The following is a 27,552-nucleotide window of genomic DNA, read 5'->3' as shown; positions in this document are numbered from 1 at the left end:
CGACAGGAAAGTTGCGAGTTGCAAAGGGAGAATCGCGGCCTAAATTTCCCCGGATTCTCTGCTTTAAGAGACAAAATGTAAAAAAGATAAAGAGACCCTGATAAAGGATGGGATAAAGATAGAGAAAGTAGCAAAATGCATATCAACATAGGTGAGATGAGTTCTTATGGTACAATAGTAGGGTCTCTGCTTCTGAGCCAGAGCATCTCCTCAAGGATGGCCAATTCATAACATGGCCAAGCAGGGTGAATACCAACCTGAAAATCCTTCCAAAGCATGCCAATGGCAATAAGAGCAAGAGAAATTCCTGATCAATTATATGACAATAGAAAGTTGGAGCTTCTACTATCACTATTCATAACTCCAGACTACAATATGCATATAAAAATGCTTGTTGCCACAGCAACTCAGACTCTCTGTCTGAACTGTAACATACCCCCACGGGTGGAGATAAAATGTAACAAAGGCAGAAGGCACTAATCTGCATGGGCTCCCGAATAGTGATTATGCTGTTGGACATCATATAAATCAGGGAGTTACAAGAATATGCAACAAGGATAATACAATAATCATGGGAATTTTATATAGATCAGACAAACCAATTTGGCAGAAGTAGCTTGGAGGATGAGTTCATAGAATGCATTTGAAAAAGTTTTCTCAAACAATATGCAGAGAAACCAACTGGGGAACAGGCTATATGAGATCTGGTATTGTGTAATGAGACAGAGTTAATTAGTAATCTTATAATAAAGGATCCTCTGAGGTTGAATGATCATCATATAATATAATTTCTTACTAAGTTTGTGAAAGATGTAGTTAAGTCTGAAACGAGGGTCTTAAGTTTAAACAAAGCCAATTAAGGAGGTATGAGGGAGAAAGACTGCAATGGTAGATTGGGAAATCAGATTGAAAGGGATGACGATAGAAAAGCAATGACAAGCATCTGAAGAAGTAATTCAAAATTTTCAATAAATGTACATTGCCTTGAGGAATAAAATTTCCACTGAAAAAGTGATACAACCGCGGCTAACCAGAGAATTTAAAGATAGTATTAGATTTTTAAAAAGAGGCTTACAGGGTTGCTGAAAAGAATAGAAAGCCTAAGGTATGGAAAGGCTTTAAAAACCAAGAAAAGATATAACGAAGAAATGGATGACGAGAAAAAAAGCATCAAGATACTCTAGCAAGAAATGTAAAACCAGATTGTAAGATTTTTTATATGTCTGCAGAAAGGAAGAGATTAACAGAAGTAAACCTGGGTTTCTTAGAGGCAGAAATGGGAAAGATAATAATATTGTAATGGGAAATAAAAAAATGGAAGGGGTACCAAGCCAAGGTTTTTTTTTAACTTATCTTCCCACAAAGAACATGCCAGAAATTATGCAAAACCAAGCATCTAATTGAGAATAAGGAAGTTGAACTAACTGGCATCAGTAAAGAAAATGTACTGTAGAAATTAATGGAATTAAAAGATGCTAAGCTACTTGGACCTAAAAGCCTCCTTACTACTACATTGGATGTAAAATATTAACTCTGTTTCTGTCTCCACTGATGCTGCCAGACCTGTTGAGTTTTTCCAGCACCTTCTGTTTCTATTTCAGATACCCAACATCTGCAGTATCTTGCTTTGATTCAGGGGAGGCAGTAGCATAGTGATTTTGTCACTGGACTAGTAATCCAGACACCCAGGGCAATACTCTGGGGACCTAACTTTGAATTCCACCATAACAGATGGCAAAATTTGAATTCAATAAAAATCTGGAAATGAAAGCCTAATGATGACCATGAAACCATTGTCAATTGTCATAAAATCCTATGCCCCTTAGAGAAGGAAATTTGCCATCCTTATCTGGACTGACCTACATGTGACTCCATTTGTCCTACAGCAATGTGCTTGACTCTTAAATGCTCTCAGATATGAGGAATAAATGCTGGCCCAGCCAATGATGTCCTCATCCCTTGAACAGATTAGAAGTACCTCACCCACATATACCCAAAGACCTTAAATGGTCCTTGATCATTGCTTGACCCCCAATGTAATTTGAAGTGCCCTTTCTGAATATCATTGCCTCACCAATCTTGCAGTCCTTTCCTTTTTTCAGATATTAGATTTCATTGCCTTCCTACAACAATCCATATCCCTGGTGAGAACTCTTTCTTCTCATTTTTCTTTTATTCTGAAATAGTAATTGGAACAGTTTTAAGGAGTTACCTCCCAGCTGATTCTAGGCTCCCTTCACCCTCCTATTCAGATTCAATTTACATTAATCAGCCATACTTCATCTAGCCTGTTTATTACGTGTGTGTGAATCACAGCTAATTAGAATCAAACTGGAGTGAAGAGAAGTGAAAGAGTTTTAAAAAATACTTGCAAACGGAGATTTTAATGAAGAGTGTGTGTTGCAGTATTTTGTTCATATTTGCACCTGAAACTAATTAAATTGATTAAGGATTTGAGTGATTCTGTCCTGCATGGGGAGTTGCCTGGAGATGCTGTATCAAAACAATGGTAACACCATTGCCAATGTGGCATGTAAATAAAGGCCTTGGCTTTTGGCCATTTGTCCAGCAGCTCTTCTTGCAGGCTGTGGCTAAGCTGATGTGCCTTGAGAGGGTTTTAGTCTTTCATTAACTAGAATGAAGCAGATGTTGTGCACCATAAATAAATATGGTCCAAAATTATAATTATGTAGTGCAAAACATAAATTAGTTGGCTAGAAACGTGTTTCTGATTTTGTTATAATGCACAGAGTAAATGTATCCCCTTTGATTTTTCGTCATTGCTAGTGCTGTCCCTTCAGAACAGAATGCAACTAACTACCTAAGAACAATGCCTCTGTTATGAAGATTCCAGCTGTATTAGTTAAAATGGATGGTCACGATTTCCAAGACACTGGTGAAAACCCCATGTAGTAAAAACAGTTTGATTTAGTCATGGTATTGGAGCTATTCCTTTGAAACTGTGCATCCACTGCCTTGGTGTATTGTAGGTTTTGTATCCCACAGTTCTTCTTAGCGTTTTAAAAGATGACTAATAGTGTGTAGGATTAATTGGCTAACTCTTTCAAAGAGTGAATATAGCAACAATAAGTTGATTGGCCTCCTTCTGTGCTGTAGAAATTTATGATTGCATTCCGTATCTTTTTATATCATTCATTGGCATCCGTCAACAGTATGCAACATGACTGGGTTTGTATTTTCAGTGTTCCCATGATGTGTGGTGCAAATACGTTTAAAATGAGGTGTTGGTTCACGCATAAGAACAGAAGAATTGGTAGGATTATTGGGTCATAGGGCTCCTTGAGCCTATTCAGCCATTCAGTAAGATCATGTCTGATCTTCTACATCAACTCCACTTTTCTGCCTGACCCCTATATTCCCTTGGCTTCCAAAAATCTATCAATCTCTGCCTTGCATATATTTCATTAAACAGCCACGCCTCTCCATGGTAGAGAATTCCAAAGATTCTCTGAGTAAAGAAATCAACTCAGCCTGAGTGACCATATCCTTGTCCTCAGACCACACCCCCTCCACCCTGAAGTTAACATGCACATCGTCAAGCTCCACAAGAATTTTATATATTGCAACAAAGTCATCTCTTGTTCTTTTAGATTCCCATTCTACTTAATTTCTCCTCCTATGACAGCCCTCTCATCCCAGGAATCCAATGAACCTTTGTACTACTCCCTGAATACATGAATAGGATGGGAATAAAGGGATATGGTCCCTGAAAGGTAGGGGGCTTTAGTTCAGTCGGGCAGCTTGGTTGGTGCAGGTTTAGAGGGCTAAAGGGTCTGTTCTTATGCTGTAATTTTCTTTATTCTTTGAAGGCAAGTATATCCTTCCGGTAAGGAGGTCAAACTATATACAGTACTCCAAGTTTCAACACAACAAAAGTCTATACTGTTGCAGCAAAAATTCCTCACTTATATTCCAACCCCCTTAACAATAAAAGCTAACATATCATTTGCTTTCAAATTGCTGCATGTTAATTTTTCTGTGATTTGTGTACAAGCACATCCATATCCTGCTGAATAACATTTACTCAGTTGTCACATTTTATGTCTTGGGAGCAACCTCCAATGATCTGTTTCATGCAATTCTGTTGTGAACTTTTTATTTGCTCTATTTATCCACCTTTCCTGTTCCCCCCCCTCATCCCACCCTTTGGATAGATCATTTATGTACACTGATTTAAGATTCTATTAGATCCCAGTGTTCCTCAGTGACATCAGTTGGAGGTTCCTGCTCAACTGTGCTATACATTGTTCTGTTTACACCCAGATCCAAGTCAGACTGTCATTTTGGTTCACGCTTTGTGTGACAAGTTTTGAACTCTACTATTCCCTGCTCTTGATTTATTGAATAAAGAAGCCTGTGTGCTACGAGTTAAATTCTGACTTCCGTCCTCAGTCCTTGTTGAATTTTCTAAACCCAGCATGGTGAGAAGTGCTATACAATTAGCACCAATGTCATAAACTAAAGTGGGAAAAACTTCAGGATTGATTTCAGCTCAGAATGCCTTCTGCCTGCTAACATTTGCACATGAAGAATCGTATCATGGAATCATACCTTAGCTTCACAACTTTATTTTTGTTCTAAGTTTTCTTTTCCCATTAGCCTTAATTCACTGGGATCATTCATATAACTGTAGGGGGTTGTCCTACTTTCAAAAGAGCCCATCCTTCCCTGTCCAACACAAAGAAGTGACTAATTTGGGTAGTGCCAACTGCCCTCTGATACCTCCATCAAGCGTTTATACTTCTTGTGCAAGTATTGATAGTGAATATGGTTAGGCTATTTAACAATAGGAGATATTGTGGGGTATTGCAAACCTACCTTTATAGAACATGCTCACACATACACCTCAGCAGTGAGTTTGGTTGGGAAGTCTGATCTCCTTTGCTCTTCAACTGGGCGCCCTCGATTGGGGATGCTGAGGTGCCTTGATTGCTGGGAACCTTTGCTGCTTGTGTTTTATATATAAGCATTATAAGTGCTTCTGTATGTTATGAAGCAAAACCCATGAGTTTAACTCATAAACTGTGCTTTAATTGAACTGCTTAATGTTAGTTGTATTAGCCTTTACTTTTGGAAGTCTCTTCACATTTTGCATTTTCACAATCGGGTCAAGTGGCTTCCCTCTTCGGCTTCTCCTTATTTTACCACAACAGTTTTGTTCTGTTTGAAAAGGATATGCTTGTCAATTCAATAAGTACTTAATTATTTTGGTACTATGATTGTAAAAGAACCAATAAAGCAAATTTTCATGAGTTTAATGAAGAAAGAGGTTAGCTTTATTATACTTAAAAAGATCTAAATAAAATAAAACAGTACACACCTACATTTGTGCATAGATTACAGAGTGGGGAAGCATATTTTGCTCAAATTAGAATTCATAAAAATGTTAAAAGGAATTCACCGTTTGTTGTTTTGTGACTCGACTGGTTTCAGATTGTATTCAGTGGTCTATTGCTTTCAGCATTGAGATGGTTTAAAACTACAGATGGATGATCCAAATGTTCTTCTGGAGACACAGCTGTGGAGTTGAATTCTTTCTTTAAAATCTGTCTGCTGCCCATGGAGAGAAAGTCAAACAATAGCAGTCAGGGCCCAAAAGCTTGCAAATGTTGGGTTAGAGAAAGGGAGGGAAGAAGGAGCTCTCTTGGCTACTTGTCCTTGGTTTTGCTGAGAAAGCATGTGCTTTGAACATACAAATATTTGGCATGTCATATGATTGAGCAATAATTCAAACATGATTGTGTATTCCGATTGTAACTTGATTAGGTCAAGTCTTGGAATTTCCCCTCTTATCCAGGATCCCACCATTCAAGAGATTTGTTTTGATGGTTTGTTTCCAGCCAGTTGAGTGGCTGGACATTGTGCTAATGAAATATGGTGTATTCACATTCCTCTGAAGTCATTGTCTTTGATGGGTTTTTGCAAAGGTCTCCATCTCATTGCGGTTGGAGTGTGGAATGTGCAGTAATGCAAGTTAGGGAGCCGCCTTGGCTGTGAGTTCACGTCATATTAGCCTGTCTTCAAGAGTCTGTTTTTAAAAGTTCAATTCAGATTTCCAGCTGATGGATTAAAAATCATTGGGTGGGGTTCTTCCAAAAAATTCTAAGTGTCAAAGTCACATAAAAATTGGAGTAAATCCAGCTGCCTTCTTCAGTGATTTTTCAAAATCAATCTCCCACACTCTGTGCACTGCAGAGTGCACTAGCATTAATATCATTACAAATCTGTGGGAACTGGAGAGGCTGGCAGCATGGCACTGAACAGGTCACTGACCATCCCTCTGCCACCTCCCCTCCCCCCCTGCCATCCCCTGCCCATCTCGATATCCTCACTGGCAATCCTGATCTACCGACTTTGCCCCTACCCCATTGGCAGCCCCCACCCTCTGCCCCGATCACTGGCCTCCCTCACTCTGTCACTGATCCAAAGTGCAAAGTGGCAGCTGGACCCCTCACCTCCACAGATCGCCCCCACCCCTCCCGAGGCCTTTCCCTGTTCTGGCCCCACCAGCTTGGCATTGCTTGGTGCCTGGTAGGCAGTGCCAAGATTCCCCCTGGACATTGTCACTTTGCCCCTTGGGCAGTGTTGAGACCCAAGCTGGCACTGCCAAGCTGGCAATGCCCAGGGGGCACCCCCACCTTACCCTGACCTCCTTGGGGGCCTCAGTAGCCCCCCTTCCTTCCAGTAGGGTTGAGCTGCCCCGTAAGTGAGGAGCTATTGTAAACCCTGCTGGACTGAAACACTCTTGAGGGTGTGGGAGGGGGGTAGTAGAGGTGGAGGGAGAGTGTAGTGGGCCTGGAGACTTTAGTTCCGGGCTCACTAATTACATATTAGTCTCAATTTACATAATTTATACAGCTCCGTGCTGAAATCCGGTGGCTGGAGACTCGCAGTGGCCATTCCACCCAGCGGAAGTCACTACATGGCCTCTGTTTGAGTCTGCCGGCTGGGAGACTCACCCCCATTATCTGGTATAAAGCACACCTTCCTGATGATATCTGTTTTGAAGCTGATAATTCCTCAAAGGCAGAGAACAGAGTTCAAACCTACAAACCTTCCTATTAGGGCAATCTTTTAATAATTTAAAAACAACTTTTTAATGAATTTTGTACTTGGATATTAATGACAGATGATGGAGCTCTTTCCTAATTTGGACACCAAGCATTAACATCGATTAACTTTGCTTCTTTTGTAACACATTAGATAGTGTTTCCTCCACAGTATGCCTTAGTGGCACTCTAATGTGTTTTCATTCCCTGCATCAGCTACCCTGGTGAATGAGACTGCCACTTTAAAGCTGACTCGGAGCAATTCCGTGATGTGGATTTTGAAACCTCTGCCCCCTTTCATGTTTTGCTTTGTTGTGTTGGCATTGAGAAGAAAGATGCCAATCATGCTGCTTCAAGGGTGGTAATTCACTGAATGCCTAAGACAGCCTTCAAGAGAACTAACATGTGAAGGCCCTATGGGAGTCTGGCATCTGCTTTGAAATCTAGATTGTGAGATAGATTTATGCAGTGCTTTCATGCCCACCATCTCAAAGCATTTTACAGCCAATCAAGTACTTTGTGTCGTCACTGCTATAAAGTAGGAAATGTGGCAGCTTGTTTGCGCACAGCAAGCTCCCACAAACAACAATGTGATAATGAATTGATTTTTTTTTAATTGTGAGTTTGATTGAGGGACGAATGATAATTGGTCAGGCTGCCAAGGGTAATTCCCCTGCTCGTAAAAATAGTGCCATCGGGCCTTTTATATTCTCTAAGCAGGCCGATATTTAATGTTGCATTTGAAAGATTGTCCCTCACTCAGTACTTCGTGGAAGTGTCAGCTTTTGACTTTAGTACCTCAAAGTACAGCACACCCTTAGGACTGTATAGGAGTGTCAGCCTCTGGACTATTGCATTCAAACCCCAGTGGGGCTTCAGCCTGGAACTTTTTTTTACTCATTCATGAGACATTAGCGTTGCCTACTGGCTGGCATTTATTGCCCATCCCTAGTTGCCTGAGGACAGTTGAGAGTCAACCACATTGCTGTGGCTCTGGAGTCAGACGTAGGCCAGACCAAATAAGGACGGCAGATTTCCTTCCCATTACATTAGTGAACCAGATGAGTTTTTCTGGCAATCAACAATGGCTTCATGGTCATCAATAGATTCTTAATTCCAGATTTTTTTATTGAATTTAAATTCCATCATCTGCCATGGTGGGATTTGAACCTGGGTCCCTTTTATTCATTTGTGGGACATGGGCATTGTGGCTGGCCAGCATTCATTATTGTCCACCCTAGTTGCCCTTGGAGGGCAGTTGAGAGTCAACCACATTGCTGTGGCTCTGGAGTCACATGTAGGCCAGACTGGATAAGGACAGCAGATTTCCTTCCCTGAAGGAACCAGATGGGTTTTCCTTGATAATTGACAATGGTTTCATGGTCATCAGTAGATTCTTAATTCCAGATATTGTTTACTGAATTCAAATTCTACCATCTACCTTGGCAGGATTCAAACCCGGATCCCCAGAACATGAGCTGAGTTTCTGGATTAATATCTAGTGATAACACCACTAGAGCATTGCCTTCCCCTGATTGCTATTCAGACACAAGAGCCAACTGAGTTATGACTGATACCTTTTCTCCCTTCATCACATCGAGACTATAAGGAATGCCAATGCATCTCCACCATTCCTGAGTATTCAAACCAACTGGTTATCAAAACATTGTTGTCTCAGCCTCCTTGCTTGGCAGCTGCTCATTCTTAATTTATGTTTTTATTTTGTGCTATATTAGAATATGTCTGTTTTTTTCAAATGGCTCATCATTCCTGTCCCAATTCAGGTACATTATTGTTTCAGCACACAGACTGAATAATGCTAGTTTTCTGCACTAAAAATTCAATTCAGTGATGAATATATTTTCATTTTGAAAAGGACTTGGCATATCTAATATAAAAAGAATATTTCTTTCACAATCTCCTCTTGATAGGGAAGGAGTTATGATGAAGGTTGTTCATGAAAAATGCAGTCTGTCTGGCACAGAGAATGAATGATGATCCTAGTATGACTAGTCATTAAACTTGATGTGTATTTGATGGGAGCCACAATATATAAAAGTCCAGAACGGAGTCTGTAAGAGGGAGTTGACAGATCCAGCAGGTTTTCTACAGACAGCCATTTGTATAAGGTACAAAAAACATTGAAGGTGACATTTACATTAACTCCCCAGAGTGTTAATATACGCCAGTGCAATGAAAGTAGTTATCAAAGTGGGTCAAGTAAGATGTTAAATTTAAACATATACACGACAGAGAGAAATGTACAAGCTCAAAACTATAATGTATGGGTGCATGTTCCTGAAGGTGTCTGTATTTTCTCCCCTTTTCTGAAGCTTCATGCAGAGCTGCAGCACTACAATTTTTCTGTATCTCGCTCAGGTGCTATGCTTCTTGGTTCACTCTGGGCATTCATCAATGGAAGGTTATTAGGGGAAGGTGGAGAGAGCATCATAGCCTCTGTAGTTTGTGTTTATCCAGTTAGACACCAAATTTTCTTCAGGGTCAGGAGTAGGAACCCTGAGATGTCTCTCGTACTCGGCCTGCGTGTGATACTGATTAGAAATTTCCAAACTCCATTCAAACAAATGATTTGAACCTGGTTCCTAACCATCATGTTTCTTGTCAATTTCAGCTTCAGAATATTTGTTTTATGCACAAACCAAATCTGCAATATGATATGAAAAGTATCAATATGTCCTGTCTTTAGTATGTCTTTTTCATTGGTTGCTACAGAATATTGCTTTAGTGGTCTACCTTCTGATTGTACAGATGAGAGAGAAGCAGTTGCCTTCAGCTCCAGTCCTTCGTGTCTTGGGGAAACACAAAAGCTGGAAGGAGAAAAGTCTCTTGCATTGAATCTCTAAAGTGGGGATTAGGCTACACTTTAACCATTGAAACCACAAAACTGAGCTCTTCAGCATCATTAGTGTTGATGCTATGGTAACCTGGAATCCCGATAATCCAGATCCTGACTCTGGCCACTCCAGGTGCGATCCAGCAAGTCACATGGAAACACCATTCTTGTAAAGGTAGTACAGCAGGTATATCGCATGCGTGCTGGAAACATGCAGAGTGAGTAGCATGTGATGACACTCGGCACCTACCTCCTCACTAACTGGAGTGCCCAACTGGACTTTTATGGAACTTGTCTGTTTCGCACCGATTCTGGATGGGTGAATATGGTGGTAAAGGGGGAAGTGCTGGTAAAGTTGGGTGTGCAGCCCATTAAGTCAATTTAAATGCATACGCATGCACTTAAATGGCTGTTGTGCCCATTTTGGGCACGATCCTGATCACAGCCATTTTTGGGCCTTGATAAAGTGGCCTGGAGGCAAGTGTGGATCACGTTACTCACCTCATGCCTGACGTTTCCAAGTTTTCACACACGAAAATAGGCACAACGTGATGGTAAAGTCAGGCCCTAAGTTGCTAATGCTGCTTGGGTGCCTGTCCTGCCATTTTGGATCTCACTGATCCTGTTAATGTTCTTTGTCACTCTCAGCTGAGCATGTATTCAGCTGTATGAAGGATCCCCCACTGCTAACACTAAAAGTGATCAATGTTGGATTTTCAGAGAGATGCTTTTGTCGTTCTTTTACTGCTACTGTTGTTGAAGAAACCCTCAAAAGTCTGCTATTTTTCGGGAGGATTATAGTTGCAGTCACTCTTGGGCTACAACTTACAAGAAGATCATCACTGACCTGGAACTGCTTCCCCACCCTGACAAGTAACCTCAGAGCAGGGCAAGGACAGCATTGTTGGTTGCCAGGAAGATCACCTTGGCCTTCAATTTCTATGTCAACAGGGCTCTTGATGACTGGTCCCAGCAACATTTCTCATTTTGTTATACATTGTTACTTCAGGAACATACATCAGAAAGGGGACTTCTGTTTAACTAGAGAGAAGCAGGAAGAATGGGCGCGTGGCTCTGTAGATGCCACATCTCAATGGTCAAGCAGTTGGCATGTGACCTTGCATAGAGCATCATATTGATAAATGCTTACTGTTCTGGCAGCAGCTACTGTGCCTGTCAGCCGTTATCAACTTATTCAGGCAACCACTGTAACGTGTGAGCTGGAATTGATTGTTGCTTGCTCAAACAGGACGGTGTTTTGGAGTCAGCTGCAATCCCTGCTCTTAATGAGAATGCAAAACAATCCTTTTTGGTGGCTGTAGAATCCCTCATTATTTGTAATCCACTTGCAATCATGTGTACCGTCAGTGCCTGCCACTGAAGAGTACCAGGAAATCCCAATTAGAGCCTGCTGTGAAAAACAGCTCGAAAAGACCTTCACTACAATAGAAACTGACCTGCATGGTTACTTCCTTTCTTAAGCACACTGAACAAACTCTTTGTATAAATGTCACAGACATCTTTTGTGTAAAATCAGAGGATGTCCTCATAGCCAATTATTCATGTATAAAACATTCTGACCTACCAACTGGTCACATCAGATGCCCATAATTGTAAACAATGCATGGAATTATATTGTACAATTAGTTAACAATAGGCAGCAGGAGTAACACCATCTTTCTCGACCTTCCACTGCCTCTAATTTGTTAGATTCCTTGTCTGACATCTGGTACTGGATGACCAGATGACTCTTCTGTTCAAATATTAGGAAAGCTGAAGCTATTGCCTAGAGACCCTGGCACACAGTCTGAGACTAGGTCCTGAACTTAAGGAAAGTTAACCTTGATGGTATGAGATGCGCATTGGCTAGGATAAGCTGGCAAAGGATACTGAAGGCATTGACAGTGGTTAGGCAATGGCAGACATTTAAAAGAACACATGGATGAACTTCAATGACTGTACACCCCTGCCTGGCATAAGAGTAAGTAGGAAAGATGGCTCATTGTCGCTAACAAGGGGAATTAGGGATAGTGTTAAAGCCAAAGAGGAGGCAGATAAATTGGCCAGAAAAAGCAGATTGGGAGAAATTTAAAATCCCAGCAGAAGAGTACAAAGGGTTTAGTTCCAAAGGGGAAAATAGAATATGAAAGTAGGTTTGCAGAAAACATAAAAACTGATTGCAAAAACTTTGATAGATACATGAAGAGAAAAAGACTGGTGAAGCAAATTCAGTTAAATTACAGTTAAATTCAATTAAAATACAGTTAAAATCAGGAGAACTTGGAATGGGCAACAAAGAAATGGGCAGACCAACTGAACAAATACTTTGGATCTGCCTTCACTAAGGGGAACACCAATAACCTTCCAGAAATAATAGCAGACTAAGGGCCCAGCATGAAGGAGGAACCGAAGGAAATCCTTATTAGTCAGGAAATTGTACTGGGGAAATTGCCTGATTAAAACCAGTAAGTCCCCAGGGTCTGATGCTCTGCATCCCAGAGTACTCAAGGAAATGGCTCTAGAAATAATGGACACATTGCTGATCATTTTCCAGCATTCTATGGACTCTGGATTGGAAGGAGGGAGAGAGAAGATGGGGAATTATAGACTGGTTAGCCTGACATCAGTGGTAGGGAAAATGCTGGAGTCAATTATTAAGGGTGTCATAATTGAGCATTTAGAAAGTAGTGACAGGTTCAGTACAAGTCAGCATGGAGTCATTAAAGGGAAATCTTGCTTAACAAATCTGGAATTTTTTGAGGATGTGACCAGTGGACAAGGGTGAACCAGTGGATGTTGTGTATCTGGACTTTCAAAAGGCTTTTGACAAGGTCCCACACAAAGATTAGTGAACAAAATTAAAGTTCTTGGCATTGGGGGTAATGTATTGACATGGATAGAGAACTGGTTGGCAGAGAGTGGAAATAAAAGTTCCTTTTCAGAGTGGCAGGCAGTAACTAGTAGGGTGCCACAGGGTTCAGTGCTGGGACCCTAGCTATGCACAATATACATTAATGATTTGGATGAAGGAATTGAATGCAATATTTCCAAATTTGGTGACAACACTAAGCCTGGTGGAAGTGTGTGCTGCGAGAACGATGCTAAAATACTGCAGGATGATTTGGACAGGCTGGTGAGTGGGTAAATACAATGTAATGTGGATAAATGTGAGGTTATGCAATTTGGTCACAAAAGCAGGAAGGAAGATTATTGTCTGAATGGTGGCAGTTTAGGGAAAAGGGAAGTGCAATGTGACTTTGGTATTATGGTGGAACAATTGCTGAAGGTTGGCATGAGGGTACAGCAGATGGTGAGGAAAGCTAATGGCATGCTGGTCTTCATATTAAGAGGATTTGAGTGCAGGAAAAAGGATGTTTTGCTGCAGTTATACAGGGCCTTGGTAAGGTCACACCTTGAGTTTTATGTGCAGTTTTGGTCTTCTAGACTGAGGAAGGACATTCTTGCTCTTGAGGGAGTCCAGCAAAGGTTCACCAGACTGATTCCTGGAATGGCAGGACTGACATATGAAAAAAGACTGGATCGGCTGAGCTTGTACTCACTGGAATTTAGAAGAATGAGAGGGGATCTTATAGAAACATAAAATCCTAATTGGACTGGACAGGGTAGATTTGTGAAGAATGTTCCCAATGTTTGGGAAATGTGGAACAAGGGGTCACAGTCTAAGAATGAGTGGTAAGCCATTCAGGACTGAGATGAGGAAGAACCTCTTCACTCAGAGAGTTGTGAACCTGTGGAATGTTCTATCACAGAAAGCTGTTGGGACCAGTTCATTAAATATGTTCAAGAGGAAGCTGGACATGACCTTTATAGCTAAAGGAATCAAGTTTGGAGAGAAAGCGGGATTAGGACACTGAAAGTGCATGATCGGCCATGATTATATTGAATGGTGGTGCCAGTTCAAAGGGCCGAATGGCCCACTCCTGCACCTATTTTCCATGTTTCTATGTAAACTCTGTTCCCTCATCATTGACACCAAACCACTTCCTCACAACTATGATGCCACACTAAACTGTTCACATTTCCACTTCCACAACATTACCTGACTCCACCTTACCCACCTCAGCTCATCCGCTGCTGAAACCTTCATCCAAGCCTTTGTTACCTCTGGATTTGATGAAAAGAAAAGACTTGCATTTATATAGCACCTTTTGTGACCACCGGACTTGGCAAAGCATTTTACAGCTAGTGATGTACTTTGAAAATTTAGTCATTAATGTAATATAGGAAATACAGCAACCAATTTGCACACATGATTGCACAAACAGCAATGTGATGATGCCCTGATAATTTGTTTCTGTGACGTTGATTGAAGGATATATGTTGGGCAGGGCACCAAGGATAACGCCCCTGTTCTTTTTCAATATAGTGCAATGAAATCTCTTTCTCTCGGTTCCTCTTTCTTGTTTCTCTCTCACTCCTCTTTGTTGAGGCTTTTGATCATGTCTTAACATCTCCCGACGTGGTTCAGTATCAAATTGTATGTGACATCACTCTTGTAAGATGCTTTGGGACGTTGCATTTTGTTGTTGTATTGGCTGAAACTTAAATCAGATCTACAAATAATTATTCTTTGTATTTGAGGAGTTCTTGATCGAGATAAATGGTCGCTACATGTTTCTGTTTTTATGAAACCACCTTCTCATTCAGTGGTCAACAGGAGGGTCTGAGCTCCTGTACTTCAGAAGTTATACGCTGCATATAATTTGTTCCTGAAGGCTCACAATCACTTGGCATTCAGTGATCTGGAATAGAATGTAAGTGAGTGTTGGAAGTGAATTTTAACTACCAAAAAACGAGTGTGTTGGTGTTGGGTATGTTATGAAAATCAAAAAAAAATCTTCAACACAACCCTAATCTGCCTGCAATCTACTTACTCCTGATTATAACAGGGATGGAATGGGGAGGGGGAAGATTGGGTGGAGGACAACAGATTCAATCCTGGGAGGTGGATTTGTCATTGGAATTTTATAATGAGGCTGTGAGCTCTCTAGGTTAAGTCTAAGCTATCTGAATGCAATAGCTAAAGACAAGCAAGGACTACTATTTGCAAAAAGTAAGTGGCTTTGCAGCACTGCCTGTGGGAAAGATTTGACTAGCCTTATTAACCCATAGTCAGTGCCATGTCCAGCTGGGCCAGGATTGAAGGACCCAAGATCCAGATCTCTTTCCACCACCCATTCCTGCTTCCACTAGCGAAGCTATAGGCTTCCTACACGCTAATGCACTGATCCTTCCTCAGAGCATTCCCACCTGACAGATAGCCAAACTTATCAATCAAACTGCCTTCATATTGGGAGAAGAAGTTTAGAAAATGGCAATATTTGGTCTTCTGGGCATGGACCTGTTATGAAGTAAAAGGTGAGTAAATGTACTCTGACTAACCTTGACCAGTTCGCAGTCACCCTTTTGAACCCAAATGTGTTACAAGTGAGATAGACAAAGGTGACAAGAAAACATAGAAACTAGAAGCAGAATTCGGCCATTTGGCCTTTAAACCTGCTCCACCATTCATTTTGATCATGGCTGATCATCAAATTCAAAATCCTGATCCCTTCCTTCCCCCCATATCCCTTGATCCTCAAGAGCCATATCTAAATTTTTCTTGATAACGCCTAACATTTTCACTTCAACTACATTCTATGGTAGTGAATTCAACACATTCACCACCCTCTGGGTGAAGAAATTTCTTCTCACCTCAGCTCTAAAAGGTTTACCCCTTATTTGCAAGCTAGGACCCCTTATTCTAGACTCCTCACCATTAGGAACATTCTTTCTGAATCTACCTTGTCTAACCTGCTTAGAATTTTATAAGTTGCTCTGAGATCCCTTCTCACTCTTCTAAACTCCAGTGAATGTAATCCTAACCAATTTGGTCTCTCCTCATATGACAGACATGCCATCCCAGGAATCAGCCTGGTAAACCTTCTCTATACTCCCTCCATAGCATGGACATCCTTCCTCAGATCAAGACAGCAAAACTGCACACAGTACTCCAGATGTGGCCTCACCAATGCCCTACATATTGCAGCAAAGTATCCCTATACTCAAATGCTCTTGCTATGAATGTCAACATACCATTTGCCTTATTTACTGCCTGCTGTGCTTGCACGCTTACTTGCAGCGATTGATGCACAAGGACACAAAGGTCTCACTGAGTATCCACCTCTCTCAATTTACACCCATTCAAGTAATAATCTGTCTTCCTATCATTGCTACCAAAATGGATTTATCCACATTATACTGCATCTGCCATGCAAATGCCCACACACTCAGCCTGTCCAAATCACACTGAAGCATCTCTGCATCCTCCTCACAGCTCACCCTCCCATGCAACTTTGTACCATCTGCAAATTTGGAGATAATACATTTAGTTCCCTCCTCCAAATCATTAAGATGCAATATAAACAGTTGGGGTCCTAGCTAGATTCCTACAGAACCCCACTCGTCACTTTTTGCCAATCAGAACAAGACCCATTTCAGCCAACTCTTTGCTTCTTATCTGCTAATCAGCTCTCTATCCATCTCAAGATATTACCTGCAATCTGATGTGCTTTAACTTTACATGGTAGTCTATTATGTGAGATCTTGTCGAAAGCATTCTGAAAGTTTAAATATACCACATCCACTGGTTCTTCTTGGTCAATTTGTTACATTCTGAAAGAATTCCGATAGATTTCCCCTTTGTAAATCCATGCTGACTTTGTCTGATTATACCACTGCCTTCCAAATGCTGAGGTATGAAATCCTTGATAATGGACTCCAGCAACTTCCCCAATGCTAATGTTGAGTTCACTTGTCTATAGTTCCTTGTTTTCTCTCTATCTCCCTTTTTGAATAGCAGGCTTACATTAGCTGCCCTCCAATCTGTAGAAACCAGTCCGAAGTCCAAAGAATTTTGAAAAAATGACCACAAATGGATCTACTATTTCCAGGGCTACTTCGCTAAGTACTCTGGGATGAAGATTATCAGGACCTGGAGATTTATCCACCTTCAATCCCATCAATTTCCCCAAAACCATTTCTCTACAAATGCTGATTTCCTTCAGCTCCGCACTAAAACTTGTTTCTCTCAGAACTTCTGGTACAGTATGAAGACCGAAGCAAAGTACAAATTCAATTCCTTGGCCATTTCTTTATTCCCCATTATGAATTCTCCTGTTTCTGACTGTAAGGGGCCCACATTTGTTTTGTCAATCTTTTTCTCTTTACATATCTGTGATGACTTTAGCCAGGCTAATGAGGTTGGCTCGCTAGAGTATGAACTCCATTTTAATTTGATATTTTAAATTTCCTTTTGACTTTGTTTTTTGCTCGGGCTGTCCCCTTCTTTTTGGGAAGCTGCCCCTTTTAATTTGTCCCTAAGTTAATTTGAGTTTGTTTACTTGTTGGGTATGCAAAAGAGATACCTGATGAGTCCTAATTGATAGTTAGATCAGGGAGCCTCATGCTCCCTATTTAAAGCAGGTGTGTCAGACTCCCAGCCTGCATTCAGCAGGGAGCAACTGGAGAGCTGGCTGCATACAGATGTATGGTGTAAATAAAGTAATTTGGTGACTGGATGTTTGCTTCCATGGAGCTATTACAATACTTACAGAAACTTATACAGTTGTTTTTTTATGCTCCCCATTAGCTTATATTCCCTTCTTAATTTTAAACTGCTTCCCAAACCTCAGGCAAGATTTCCTTGAATCTCATACTATCTTTAATTTCCCTTGTAATCCATAGTTTGGCCACAATTTCCTTACCACTCTTGTGCCAAACAGGAATAAATAACTTCTGGAATTCATCTATTCATTCTTCAAAATTTCTGACATTGCCTGTCCACTGTCTTTCCTTTCAATAATGTTATCCAGTACATCATGGTCAATTCATGCCTCATACTGTCATAGTTCTATTGAGATTCAGAACCCTGGTCTCAGAGTCAACTACATCACTGTTCACCTTGACAAAGAATTCTACCATATTATGGTCACCAATCCCCAAAGGTTCTCTCATAACTAAATTGCCAATTAATCCTTTCTCACTGCACAACACCAGTCCAAGATGGCCTGTTCCCTTCTTGGTTCTTCAAGTATTGCTCCAGAAAACCATCCTGTATGCACTTTATAAATTCCTCCTCTATTGTACTGTGACTAATTTGACTCTCCCAAACTATAGAACATAGAACATTACAGCGCAGAACAAGCCCTTCGGCTCACGATGTTGCGCCGACCAGTTAAAAAACAATGACCCTCTAACCTAAACCAATCCCTTTTCATCCATAAACCTATCCACGGATCTCTTAAACGCCCCCAAACTAGGCGCATTTACAACTGCAGCAGGCAGGGCATTCCAATCCCTCACCACCCTCTGGGTAAAGAACCTACCCCTGACATCCGTCCTATAACTACCTCCCCTTAATTTAAAGCCATGCCCCCTCGTGCTAGCTTTCTCCATCCGAGGAAAAAGGCTATCACTATCCACCCTATCTAAACCTCTAATCATCTTATATGTTTCAATAAGATCCCCTCTTAGCCGCCTTCTTTCTAGCGAAAACAACCCCAAATCCCTCAGTCTCTCCTCATAGGACCTCCCCTCCATACCAGGCAACATCCTGGTAAACCTCCTCTGCACCCTCTCCAAAGCCTCCACATCCTTCCTATAATGTGGGGACCAGAACTGCACACAATACTCCAAGTGCGGCCACACCAGAGTTGTGTACAGTTGCAACATGACGCTGCGACTCCTAAATTCAATCCCCCTGCCAATAAACGCCAAGACACCGTATGCCTTCTTAACAACCTTATCTACTTGATTCCCTACTTTCAGGGATCTATGTACACATACACCTAGATCCCTCTGTTCATCCACACTATTCAAAGTCCTCCCGTTAGCCCTATACTCGACACATCTGTTATTCCTACCAAAGTGAATTACCTCACACTTCTCCGCATTAAACTCCATCCGCCACCTCTCGGCCCAGCTCTGCAACCCGTCTAAGTCTCCCTGCAAACTATGACACCCTTCCTCACAATCTACCACACCTCCGACTTTGGTGTCATCAGCAAATTTACTAATCCACCCAACTATACCCTCATCCAGATCATTAATAAAAATTACAAACAGCAGTGGCCCCAAAACAGATCCCTGAGGCACACCACTCGTAACTGAACTCCATGGCGAATATTTACCATCAACCACCACCCTCTGTCTCCTATCTGCTAGCCAATTCCTGATCCAATTTCCTAAATCACCCTCAATCCCACACATCTGCATTTTCTGCAGAAGCCTACCATGGTGAACCTTATCAAACGCCTTACTAAAATCCATATATACCACGTCAACTGCCTTTCCCCCATCCACCTCTTTGGTCACTTTCTCAAAAAAACTCAATAAGGTTAGTAAGGCACGACCTACCCTCCACAAAACCATGCTGACTATCTCCAATCAATTCATTATTCTCCAAATAACTATAAATCCTATCCTAGGTTCTCTATCTCATTCTTGTAGTTGTCATTGTTTGAGATCCGATTCACTATGGTGGTGTCATCAGCAAACTTGAAAATCGAACTGGAGGAGTATTTGGCCACACAGTCATAAGTGTATAACCAGTATAGTAGGGGGTCAAGAACAGAGCCTTATGGGGCACTGGTGTTGTGGATGACCGTGGAGGAGGTGTTGTTGCCTATCCTTACTGATTGTGGTTTGTGAGTTAGGGAGTTCAGGATTCAGTCACAAAGGCAGGTGCCAAGGCCCAAGACATGGAGTTGGGGGATGAGTTTTGTGGGAATAATTGTGTTGAAGGCTGAATTGTATTCAATAAATAGGAGTCTGACATAGGTGTCTCTGTTATCAAGGTGTTCCAGGGTTGAGTGCAGGGCCAGGGAGGTGGCATCTGCTAGGGACTTGTTGCGGCGATAGGCAAACTGTAGTCAATCCAGATAGTCTGGGAAGCTGGAATTGACTTGTGCCATGGCTAGCCTTTGAAAACACTTCATAATGATGGATGTCAGAGCCATCGGCCGATAGTCATTAAAGTACGCTGCTTGGTTTTTCTTAGGTACCGGGATGATAGTCATCTTCTTGAAGCAGATAGGAACCTCAGATTGTTTTAAAGAGAGGTTGAAGATGTCTGTGAATCTTCCCGCCAACTGATCTGCACAGGAGCTGAGTGCTTGTCCAGGTATCCCATCCAGACCAGTCACTTTCCATGGGTTGACCTTCGAGAAGGCTGCTCTGACATCTGCAATGGTGACCTCCGATACAGGTTCATCCAGAGCTTCCAGGATGGAGGGCATTGTCTCACTGACCTCTTCTTCAAAATGGGCATAGAATGCATTGAGCTCATCAGGGAAGGTTGCATTGGAGCTGGCGATTTTATCTTCATCTTGTAACCTGTTATGTCTTGCAGACCTTGCCATTGTCGATGAGGATTGGTGTGGCTAGCCTGGAACTTTAGCTTGGTCCGATAATATCCTTTGGCGTCTTTGATGGATCTCCTTAGATCGTAACCAGCTTTCTTGTACAGGTCAGTGTCAGCTGACTTGAATGCCTCAAACTTGGGCTTCAGCAAGCAGTGGATATCCCTGTTCATCCATGGTTTCTGATTAGGGAACACTGTCTTCTACACACTTACTAATGAAGTCAGTTACTGTCGTGGCACATTCAGTCAGGCTGGTCACTGAGGTTTTAAATACTGACCAATTCCCTGACTCCGAGCAGCCCCATCGGAGATCATCCAATTCCTCAGACCAACACTGCACGACTCTCCTTGATGGATTCTCCCACTTCCGTTTTTGCTTGTAAGCTGGGAGCAGGAGCATAGCTTTGTGGTCTGATTTGTCGAAGTGTGGACAGGTGATAGAGCAATAGACATGTTTGATATTTGTGTAGTAGTGGTATAGGACGTTTGGGCCTCTGGTGGAATTGGAGTTGGAGGCAACTTGGTAGTATGCCCTTGAGCTTGGCCTGATTGGAGCCTCGGCCTTGGGATGTTTCTTGTCAAGGCTATTTGTAGTGGTATATATTTCATCCAGCACGATCTTCACATCCGCATGGGATATAAACTGCCATCAGGATAATGGAGGTGAACTCCCACGGAAGATAGTCGGGGCGGCATTTTAGTATCAGATATTCTAGGTCTGGGGAGCAGAAAGTTGCCAATGTTGCTATATCTAGGCACTATGAGGTATTGATTAAGAAGTAGACCCCACCTCCCCTAGCCTTGCCTGAGGCCGCTGTGTGGTCCATTCAGTGGACTGAGAAGCCCTCTGGTGTGAGCCACATCTCCATGAAATAGAGTACACAGCAGCAGTTCCTCAGTTCTCTTTGGAAAGTGAGTCCAGCTCTAAGTTCACCTAGCTTGTTTTCTAGAGATTGGACATTTGCGAGCAGTAAGCTGGTAAGGGGGCCTTCAGACCACATTGTTTCACTCTCATCTGCAAGTTTTCCACACTTCCTGGAGTGTCTGCTTCTTTCCGGGTCTGAGAAACAGTGAGAGTAGTTTGCAGTGTTAAGGGTATGGTTGTGTCCAATGAGGTTCTTCGCTCTGGCTGGCGTGTGGATGGAAGATTTGTTGCCTAGCTTGCAGTTCTTACGTCGGCAGATGGATCAGCGCGGTTGGGCAAACTTCTTTGCTTTGAATGGAAATGAACATGTCTTTACTTTTGAAATGCCAATTCTTATTTGCTGGCATAATGGATTCCTTTCACTCTCACATCATATTTTACCAACCTTATTGATTTTTTTGAGAAGGCAACAGAGGGAGCAGGCAATGGCAATGCAGTAGATGTGAATACTGGGTCTTCAATAGGCCTTTAACAAGCCGCGCTATAAGAAGCTAATGAATAAAGTCAGAGAATGCTGGGTCAAAGGACAAGCCGCAGAATAGATTCCAGTAGGATTCGAGACAGAAAAACAGAGAGTGTGAACAACGAGTAGTTGTGGCAAAAGGTAGAACGAGTGTCCCACAAGGATTGTTCCTGGAATCACCATTGTTCACAATTTACATTAATAACTTGGACACTGAAATTATCAGCAGAATTTCTCAATTTGTGGATGACACCAAATTTTGTGGGCTAAAGCGGGGGGGGGGGCTGCTAAAAGATGGGGGCTAGAAGAGGTGGGCTAAAAGAGGGAGGCTAAAAGATGGGGGCTAAAAGTTGGGGGCTAAAAGGGCTGAGGGGTGATAAAAGAGGGGAGGGGAAATGGGGGATAAAAAGGGGTGGCAATGGTCAGTACTAAGGAGGACTACAACAAACACAGGAGCACATTAACAAATTTGGAAAATAGGCAAATAAATGAGAGGTGATAGGAAGATAGGGAGGTCACATATTCCTGGGAAGGTACGAGTCCATTTGGGGTAACGGAACAAAATAATCTGGGAGTACAAATGCACCAATTGCTAAAGGTTGTGCCACAGGTTAGCAAGGCCATAGAAAAAAAGCACTTGGCTTTTTAGAGGCATAGAATTGAAAAGTAGGGAAGTTATACCAAATTTATATTGAGTCTTGATTAGACTATACTTAAGATCACTGCAAGCAGTTTTGGTTGCTATATTAGGCAAAAGACATAGAAGTTGAAAGGAGGGTGAAGAAACAGTTTTCAGGGATAATATCAGAAAAGCCTGGGTATACATATCGGGAAAGAATTGGCAGACTGGGTCTATTGCATGAAGAAAGAAGATGGAGGCATCAAAGAGGTCTTAAAAATTATGAAAGATTTTGATGGAGTGGATACAGAGAGAATGTTGCCTCTCATGAGGGAAGAGCATAACTAAAGGCCATGAACACAAGATAAACACCAAGAAATCCAGTTGGGAATTCAGAAGAAACTTCTTTATCCAGACATACCACAGATAAAAAGAGATGCATTTATGGGACAGTTAGACAAGCATATGAGAGAGAAGGGAATAGAAAATTATGCTGATAGATTTAAATGAAGAAAAACGGGAGGAACCTTGAGTGGAGCATAAACACCAGCAAGGACTGGTTTGGTCAAATGGCTTGATTTTATGCTGTGTACCAAATGTAATATTGTACCTTATCCTTCAAGTGGAGTTGCAGCATTGGAATCTTAAAGGACTTCAGAACTGATTATAGTCTTTTGAATATTTTAAAGTCAAGTTTGAGTAAATTTAATACTGTATTCATCTACACAACAAAGAGAATCTCTTTATACTCATGGTGTAGAATTTCTACCCATTGGAAAATGGAAGTGTTTGGACCTAATCCTTTTCTTGCCATTTCTGAATTTAGCCTGCAGTGTTCAGCAGGCAGAGAAGGTACTCTTTCAAAGCCGGGGAGACTTATGAATTTGTACAAATCAATGTTTTATTATACCATAAGGAGCCTGATTGCATTTTACCACTAGGAAGCTGTTGAGCGGTTTCATCTCAGGCTGAAGCAGGTGAGCAGCCAATGGAAAGGATATAGGTGTGCTCTGGGTCAGTATAGAAGACACCTTTGCAGGACGGGAAGTAAGAGGAGTGATGTTTCCGGCCCCATAATGAAAGTTGCATCCTTCTCTGCTCCAGACTCCTGTTTCCCATAATGAGATCATCCTATTGGGGAAGCAATAGCCGAGAGATATTATTGCTATATTATTAATCCACAAACTCAGCTAATGTTCTGGGAACACCAGTTCGAATCACACCACGGCAGATGGTAGAATCTGAATTCAATTTTTTTTTAAATCTTGAATTAAGAATCTACTGATGACTACAAAACTTGTCAATTGTCAGCAAAAACCCATTTGGAGTTCACTAATGTCCTTTAGGGAAGGAAATCTACCGTCCTTACCTGGTCTGCCCTACACGTGACTCCAAAACCACAGCAATGTGTTTGACTTGCAACTGCTTTCTGAAATGTCCTAGCAAGCCATTCAGTTGTATCAATCCAGGGGCAAAACGTGCTGATCAGCCAGCAACACCAATGTCCCACAAATGAATAAAAGAAAAATCCCATCCCAATACTCACCTGTAAACCAATGAACATCCAAGGGTCACCTAATGTTCTCCTCCTGACCACTCCAGGCCCTCTTCACCAATTCCCATCCTGCTCCAGTGAGAACTAGGCTGGTAGCAATTAAATGAGACCTGGAAATTCAAATAACCCAGTGTACTGAGAATAAAGTTTGTCCTTATTATCCTATACCCTCCCTCTTCCAGAAGCCTGTTCTGTGTGAAAATCATTCTTTTTCCTCAGAAGGTTAGAGTGTGACCAGCTCCGTACTAAACTTAGCAGGAAATCACATTTTTGTCTTCTGCTTAATGCACATGCCTCCAGACAAGCAGCTTTGCTTAGCAAAGTGTAACAAAAGAATCACAATGGACATGCAATCAGCGCTTTCGGATTGCAGGAAATTCGTACTATTTACTTCAATGGAAAAAAATTTAAATCAAGCTGCTCTTAAATCAAGGTGCTGTCTCTTCCAAAATGAGCAGTGAAACAAATAGTTGACTCACAAATCAGAAAACATCTGATTACTGTACAGTTCAACACCAATAAGAGCCTTTCAAGCTTTGCACTCAATGATCTATCCATTGCACAATTAGAAATGTAACAGTGATTGACATGACAGAAGAAAAAATCCAATATATGTAACTATGGGAAGTTAAGCAAATGGACTGACATTCATCAGGGACTATTTTGGTCAAAGAGTGAAAACAAACACTAAATGGGTGCTGTGCTAATAAAGCAGATTTTATTGAAAGTCTGGATTTAGCACACAATTTTGGTCCTAATTGCTGATTATCATAATTTGAATTTGTCTTAAGGTGCTAATTAGAAACCTGCAGGGTTGATGTTCAAGTCTAATTAGATGCAATTCTGATGGAGCAGTACATGTGGGCTTCTTCTACCTACTTCCACTGAATCTATAAAATATTCTGGCTGGCACACAGCTCCATGTCGCACAATGGCTTAGGGGCCAAGGGAGAGGGTTCACAGACATGACATTGGAGGTGAAAGAGCTCAGGTGGAGGAGGGATATTCGGTAGCCCAGTGAAGCTCACCTTCTTCACTCTCCTGTAGCAGTAAAACACTGCTTTCTCTGGCCAGGTGTCCTTCTTCCAGTCTCCATCCAGACCAAGGGAGGAACTCCTCGCAAGATTGTGATATAATGGATGTTGGGTTTAGGATGTGTGCTGTCCCTTTAAGAGTGTGGGTTTGGGGGTTTAGTTCCTTCCAATGTGCAGTCATAGAGCTGGCTGTGGAACAATGCAAATCTTTAATGAAGAGTTCCCAGTGTTCAGTTACTAAGTCTACCTTGTGATATTTTATGCACTCTAGGTCAATAGATATATAGATAATAAAGACATTCACAACCAAGTCAGTACTCCCTCTCTCCTCTGTTGGTAAGATGGAGTAAAACATATGCTTTTTAAATGAAGTCCTGAAAGAACTTCTTGAATAAATGTTGTTCCAGTATTACTGAAGTCTTGATGAAGTGTCCCAGAAAGACTCCTAATGTGTTTCAGAGATTTGTCTTCACAGCTCCAGTGGTAAGTGTGCCTTAAGGTAGTAGGAAAGGTGGACAAAGTGGATAAGAAGGCATGTGGTTTACTTGCCTTTTATTCGTCAAGACATAGGGTTAAGAGCAGAGAGGTTATGCTGGAACTATATAAAATGTTGGTTCGGCCTTAGCTAGATTATTGTGAGCACTCCTGGAATGTGCATTATAGAAGGAATGTGATTGCAGTGGGGATGGTGCAGAAGAGATTTACCAGGATGTTGCTTAGGCTGGAGAATTTAGTTATGAGGAGAGAGTGAATAGACTGGGATTGTTCTCCTTGGAGCAGAAGAGACTGAGGAAGGACATGATTGTGAAGTGTAAAATTATGAGGGGCATAGGTAGAGTAGACAGGAAGAAACCTTTCTTCTTGATGGAGAGATCAATAACTAAGGGGTGTAGATTTAAGTTAAGGGGCAGGTGGGTTAGAGGGGATGTGAGAAAAAACATTTTCATCCAGAGGGAATGGGAGTCTGGAACTCACTGCCTGAAAGAGTAGTGGAGGAACATTTAAGTATTTAGATGTGCACTTGTGATGCCAAAGCATACAATGCTATGGACCAAGTGGTAGAAACTTAGAACAGTTAGGTGCTGTGCCTTTGGCACAGGTACAGTGGGCCAAATGGTCTTTTTCTGTGTGGTATAACTCCTTTATTAAGCTAGCATCTTGGATTGAATGTGGTCTAAACCTGTCACTTCAGCTCAAAACCCCATTTCGGAGGCTCTTTAGTGCCTAAAGTATTCCGAGAAAGTTATCCTCGTGTTTCCCATTGATTTCAGCCATGGATATTTTGAACGCAAGCACATCATTAAAATCATCCTTCTGCAACGTTGGAAGTTTTAATTTTTTTTATGTTCGTTCATGAGACGTGGGTGTTGCTGGCTAGACCATTTATTGCCCATTGCTAAATTGCCTTGAGAAGGTGGTGGTGTGGCACTTTCTTAAACTGCTGCAGTGTATGTGGTGTTGGAACACCCACAGTGCTGTTAGGAAAGGAGTTCCAGGACTTTGATCCAGCGACAGTGAAGAAAAAGAGATGTATGTTCAAGTTGGGATGGTGCGTGACTTGGATGGGAGCTTCTATAAATTATCTAGTGATGCCTCTTTGGTAAAAGTAGGTGTGTTGTTTTCTACAATACTGCCAGCTATCTCAGGAGGTGATAGTACCGCTGTATTGTATTCCACTTTTCCCTGCTGTCACTGGCTCTGCAAAGTGACACACAGTATGTCCCTGTAAGATTGGCATTTTGCAGAAACAACCTCAACATTCATGACAAGTCAAAGCAGAGAAGACAATACGGCTGAAAGGTTTACCTTGAATCTCCGGATTCATAGAATCATAAAACTTTACAGTGCAGAAGGACGCCACTCGGTCCATTGAGTCTGCACCAACTACAATCCCATCCAGGCCCTTTCCCCATAACCCCATGCATTTACACTAGCTAGTCCCCCTGACACTAACGGACAATCTTAGCATGGCCAATCCACCTGACCTGCACATCTTTGAACTGTGAGAGGAAACTGGAGCACCTGGAAAAAACCTATGCAGACATGGGGAGAATGTGCAAACTCCACAGATAGGAGGTTCCAGGGTATAGATGTTTCAGTAAGAGTAGGGAAGGTGGTAAAAGAGGTGAAGGAGTAGCATTGTTAATCAAGGATAGTTTAACGGCTGCTGAAATGCATTTTGAGGGGAATCTGCCTACTGAGGTAATATGGGCTGAAGTTTGAAATGGGAAAGGATCGGTCACATTGATAGGAGTTTTTGATAGGCCCTCAAATAGTAATAGAGATGTGGAGGAGAAAATGGCAAGGCAGATTATGGATAGCTGTGGAGGTCACAGGGCACAGGGTAGTTAACATGGATGACTTCAACTTTCCAAATATTGATTGGAACCTTTATAGGTCGAATAGTTCGGATGTGACACTTTTTGTACAGTTTGTGCAGGAGGATTTCCTGACACAATATGTGGATAAGCTGGCAAGAGGTGGGGCCACATTGGACATGGTACTGGGTAATGAACTGGGCCAAGTGTTAAATTTGTTTGTGGGAGAGCACTTTGGAGATAGTGACCACAATTCGGTATCCTTCATTAATGCAATGGAGAGGGATAGGG

This window comes from Carcharhinus amblyrhynchos, chromosome 3 (genome assembly GCF_965287045.1).
Source record: "Carcharhinus amblyrhynchos chromosome 3, sCarAmb.v2.hapA, whole genome shotgun sequence".
Lineage (NCBI taxonomy): Eukaryota > Metazoa > Chordata > Chondrichthyes > Carcharhiniformes > Carcharhinidae > Carcharhinus > Carcharhinus amblyrhynchos.
Note: the sequence above shows the minus strand (reverse complement) of the source record.